Raw genomic sequence first — 6000 nt, 5'->3', positions numbered from 1 at the left:
CAAATGCAGCATATTGGAAATGCATTTCAAATTAAGAGATCAGCAATGTAAAACAATCTTGTATACTTATAGACTGCTATATCAGAACCTCATGGTAACTGCAAACGAAAAATCTATAATATACACGCAAAAAAGAAAAATGAATCCAAACAAATCACAAGAGAAGAGAACAAAAGAGGAAAGGAAGAAAAAAAGACATACAAAAACAAATCCAAAACAATTAACAAAACGGCAATAAGAATATATATATGGATAATTACCTTAAATGTAAACAGATGAAATGCTCCAAATAAAAGAGATAGACTGGCTGAATGTATACAAAACAAGACCCGTATATATGTTGTCTAGAAGAGACCCACTTCAGATCTAGAGACACAAACAGACTGAAAGTAAGGGGATGGAAAAAGGTATTCCATGCAATTGGAAATCAAAAGTAAGGTGGAGTAGCAATACTTATATCAGACAAAATAGACTTTAAAATGAAGACTGTTAAAACTAAAGACAAAGAAAAACATGACAAAATGATCAAGGGATCAATCCAAGAAGAGGATATAACAACTGTAAATATATATACACCCAACATAGGAGCACCTCAATATATAAGGCAAATACAAACAGTCATAAAAGGAGACATTGACAGTAACACAATAATAGTGGGGGACTTTAACACTCCACTTACATCAATGGAAGTTCATCCAGACCCCCCCAAAAAAAAAATCAATAAGGAAACAGGCCTTAAGTGACACATTAGACCAGATAGACTTGATATTTATAGAGCATTCCATCCAAAAGCAGCAGAATACACATTCTTTTCAAGTGCAAATAGAACATTCTTCAGAATTGGTCACATGCTGAACCACAAAGGAGGTCTTGGTAAATTTAAGAAAACTGAAATCATATTAAGCAACTTCTCCAACCACAAGGCTATGAGGTTAGAAGTCAACTACAAGAAAAAAATTGTGAAAAACACAAACACATGTAGCCTAAACAATATGCTACTAAACAACAAATGGATCACTTGGAAATCAAAGAGGAAATTAAAAAATACCTAGAGACAAATGAAAACAAAAACATGACAATCCACCACCTATGGGACACAGCAAAAGCAGTTCTAAGAGGGAACTTTATAGTGATACAAGTTTACCTCAGAAAAAAAGAAAAATCTCAAATAACCATCCTAACCTTACTCCTAAAGCAAATAGAGAAATAAAAACAAAACCCAGTGTTAGTAGAAGGAAAGAAATCATAAAAATCAGAGCAGGAATAAATGAAAGACTAAGAAAATAATAGAAAAGATCAATGAAACTAAAAGCTGGTTCTTTGAAAAGATAAACAAAACTGAAAAACCTTTAGCTAGACACATCAAGAAAAAAAAGAAAAGGCTTCCCTGGTGGCGCAGTGGTTGAGAATCTGCCTGCCAATGCAGGGGACACGGGTTCGAGCCCTGGTCTGGGAAGATCCCACATGCCGCGGAGCAACTAGGCCCGTGAGCCACAATTACTGAGCCTGCGCATCTGGAGCCTGTGCTCCGCAACAAGAGAGGCCACGATAGTGAGAGGCCCGCACACCGCGATGAAGAGTGGCCCCCACTTGCCGCAACTAGAGAAAGCCCTTGCACAGAAATGAAGACTCAACACAGCCATAAATAAATAAATAAATAAGTAAATAAAAAAAATAGAATGTACACTTAAAAAAAATTATCCCCAGTGATTGTTTTAAAAAAAAAAAAAGAAAAAAAAGAAAGACAGCCCAAATCAGTAAAATTAGAAATGAAAAATGAGAACTTACAACAGACACCACAGAAATACAAAAGACCATAACAGAGTACTACAGGCAACTACATGCCAATAAAATGGAAAACCTAGAAGAAATGGACCAATTCTTAGAAAGGTACACTCTCCCAAGACAGAACTAGGAAGAAATAGAAAATATGAATAGGCAAATTATAAGTATTGAAATTGAATCTGTGATTTTAAAACTCCCAATAAACGAAAGTCCAGGACCAGCTGGCTTCACAGATGAATTCTATCAGACATTTGGAGAAGAACTAACACCTATCCTTCTGAAATTATTTTTAAAAATTGCAGAGGAAGGAACACTTTTATACTCATTCTATGAGGTCCCCATCACCCTGATACCAAAATCAGACAAAGATACCACAAAAAAAAGGAAATGACAGGCTGATATCACTGATTAACATAGACGTAAAAATCCTCCACAAAATACTAGCAAACCAAATTCAACAATACAATATAGGGATCATACACCATAATCAAGTGGCATTTATCCTAGGGATGCAAGGATTTTTCAATATCCACAAATCAATCAGTGTGATACTCTACATTAACAAACTGAAGAATAAAAACCATATGATCATCTCAATAGAGGCAGAAAAAGCTCTTGATAAAATTCAACATCCATTTATGATAAAAAAAAACTCTCCAGAAAGTGGGCATAGAGAGAACCAACCTCAACATAATAAAGGCCATATATGACAAACCCACAGCTAACATCATACTCAGTTGTGAAAAGCTGAAAACATTACCTCAAGACAAGGACGTCCACTCTTGCCAATGTTATTCAACATAGTTTTGGAAGTCCTAACCACAGCAATCAGAGAAGAAAAAGAAATAAAAGGGATTCAGACTGGAAAAGAAGAAGTAAAACTGTCACTGTTTGCAAATGACATGATACTATACATAGAAAATCCTAAAGATGTACCATAAAACCACTAGAGCTCATCAATGAATTTGGTAATTCAGCAGGATAGAAAATTAATACAGAGAAATCTGTGGCATTTTTATACACTAACAATGAAAGATTAGAAATAGAAATTAAGGAAACAATCCCATTTACCATCACATCAAAAAGAATAAAATACCTAGGAATAAACCCACGTAAGGAGGCAAAAGACCTGTACTCTGAAAACTATAAGACACTGATGAAGGAAACCAAAGATGACACAAACAGATGGAAAGATATATGGTGTTCTTGGATTGAAAGAATCAATATTTTCAGAATGACTATACTACCCAAAGCAATCTACAGACTCAATGCAATACTTATCAAACTACCAATGGCATTTTTCACAGAACAAGAACAAAATATTTTAAAATTTATATGGAAACACAAGAGACCACCAACAACCAAAGCAATCTTGAGAAAGAAGAACAGAGCTGGAGGAATCAGGCTCCCTGACTTCAGACTATACTACAAAGATACAGCAATCAAAACAGTATGGCATGGGCACCAAAACAGAAATATAGATCAATGGAACAGGATAGAAAACCCAGAGATAAACCCACCACCTATGGTCAATTAATCTAAGACAAAGGAGGCAAGACTATACCATGGTGGAAAGACAGTCTCTTCAATAAGTGGTGCTGGGAAAACTGGACAGCTACATGTAGAAGAATGAAATTAGAACATTCTCTAACACCATACACAAAAGTAAACTCAAAATGGATTGAAGACCTAAATGTACAACAGGATACCACAAAACTCCTAGAGGAAAATATAGGTAGGACACTCTTTGACATAAATTGCAGCAATATCTTTTTGGGTCCACCTCCTAGAGTAATGGATTTAAAAACAAAAATAAACAAATGGGACCAAATTAAACTTAAAACGTTTTGCACAGCAAAGGAAACCATAAACAAAATAAAAAGACAACATACAGAGTGGGAGAAAAGTTTTGCAAATGATGCAACCAACAAGGGTTTAATCTCCAAAATATACAAACAACACATACAGCTCAATATCAAAAAACAAACAACCCAATCAAAAGAATGGGCACAAGATCTAAATGGACATTTCTCCAAAGAAGACATACAGATGGCCAAAAAGCACATGAAGAGATGCTCCACATCGATAATTATTAGAGAAATGCAAATCAAAAGTACAATGAGGTATCACCTCACACCATTCAGAATGGCCATCATCAAAAAAGTCTACAAATAGCAAATGCTGAAAAGAGTGTTGAGAAAAAGAAACCCTCCTACACTGTGGGTGGGATTGTAAATTAGTACAGCCACTATGGAGAACAGTATGGAGGTTCTGCAAGAAACTAAAATAGAGCTACGATATTATCCTGCAACCCCACTCCTGGACATATATCTGGAGAAAATCATAATTTGAAAAAATACATGCACCCCAATGTTCATAGCAACACTATTTACAATAGGCAAGACATGTAAGCAACCTAAATGTCCATCAACATATGAATGGATATGTATGTGTATAAACATATATATATATGTATGTATATAAACATATATATAATGGAATATTACTCAACCATAAAAAAGAATGAAATAATGCCATTTGCAGCAAAATGGATGGACCTAGAAATTGTCATACTAAGTGCAGTAAACTGGACAGAAAGATAAATATCATATGACATCGTTTATATGTGTAATCTAAAAAAAGAGATACAAATGAACTTATTTCCAAAACGGAAAGAGACTCACAGACATAGAAAGCAAACTTATGGTTACCGAAGGGGAAAGGGGGTGGGGGGAGAGATAAATTAGGAGGTTGGGATTAACATATACACACTACTATATATGAAATAGATAACAAACAAAGACCTACTCTATAGCACCGGGAACTATATTCAATATTCTGTAATAACAGATAAGTGTTATTATATAGTTTCTAGTCCCTTGCTACAGTGATCTGTGTTTCTATTGATATTTTTTCTTAATTCCTTTAGCATCTTTATTACCTCCTTTTAGAACTGGGGTTGTAATAGACTGGTGAGGTCTGCTTTGTTATTTCAGAGGATCTCTCATGTTCTTTTAATTAGGAGTAGTTCCTCTGAATTTTCATTTTACTTAACTTTCTCTATCTCTATGAATTTAGGGGAAACAGTTATATATTGTGCTGTTGAAGGGGTGTTTTAGATGGGAGCATTCTGGTGTAGACCGTGTGTGTCCAATATCTTTGGTTCAAGGGCTGGTTTGTAATGGAGGCTAGCCATGTCTTCTCTCAGGTTGGTGCGGTTGGTTTTGGGGGATCTAAAGCCAGTCCAGAGTGAGGCAGGAATTCCTCTCCTCTCCATGCCTATCACCATGCTCTCATGGGCGGGTCTACTCCCCAGTTTTTGGAGTAGAAGCTCTGAAAGTCAGGTTCCATCTGGTTTCTTTCCCCTTGAGTGCATGCCCTGCCCAAAAAGAGGGGAGTATGGAAGCAATTGAGGTCCGTGTGCTCACAGAGAACTGAAGCGCTGCCTGTGTTGGTGTCCACAGCTCCACTCAGATGCACTCCATCCTTTTCCCTGATGTGTTCATCCCAGATCTAGTGCAAGGCTGTGGTGTGGAGTGGCCAGGCTGGTGCGTTCACTAGACTGGGGCTTGGGGTCAGGGCGCTATGGCTGCAGGAATTGAGGTGGCTACACTTCTGTCAGGTATGTGGGCTGCCTCACTGGCAGTATTCTCCCAGGACCTCTCTGCCCCAGATCCAACAGTAAGATGTGCTGTGGAGTGAGTGGGGGTGGGATGTTTGCCCCCTCAGATTGGGGAGTGCAGCGAGGCAGTAGCTGCCAGTTCAAAGGTCTGTCCACCCTGATTATTGGAGCCAAAATGTGTGCTCTCCTTGTGTGTAGGGTCAAGGCTCCTCCAGCTCATCTATCTGTCCCAGAGGTTCTCCCAGCCACCAAGAGGTCTTGTCTCATCCACGCAGGAACCCAGATTGCGATGTCCAGGCTGTGACTCAACCAGATAGCTCCTCAGGGTGAGGGTCTGTCCCTGCAAAACTTCTCTGTTACTTGAAGATCCCTTTCCATGTCTGGGATCCTGACCATAGGCATTTTTTCTGTCCTCCTCTGTTATGTGGAAATCTTTCTTGCAGCTTTGTTTGTATGGGAGTTCTTCTGACAATTTCCATTCAGTATTCTGTGAGAATTATTCCACATGTTGATGTATTTTTCATGTGTGTAAGGATTGGTGAGCTCCACATCCTCCCACTCCATTTTGATCCCTCCCCTCTTTATAACAACTT

Source organism: Balaenoptera acutorostrata, chromosome 9 (assembly GCF_949987535.1).
Source record: "Balaenoptera acutorostrata chromosome 9, mBalAcu1.1, whole genome shotgun sequence".
NCBI lineage: Eukaryota > Metazoa > Chordata > Mammalia > Artiodactyla > Balaenopteridae > Balaenoptera > Balaenoptera acutorostrata.
This window is presented reverse-complemented; position numbering follows the sequence as displayed.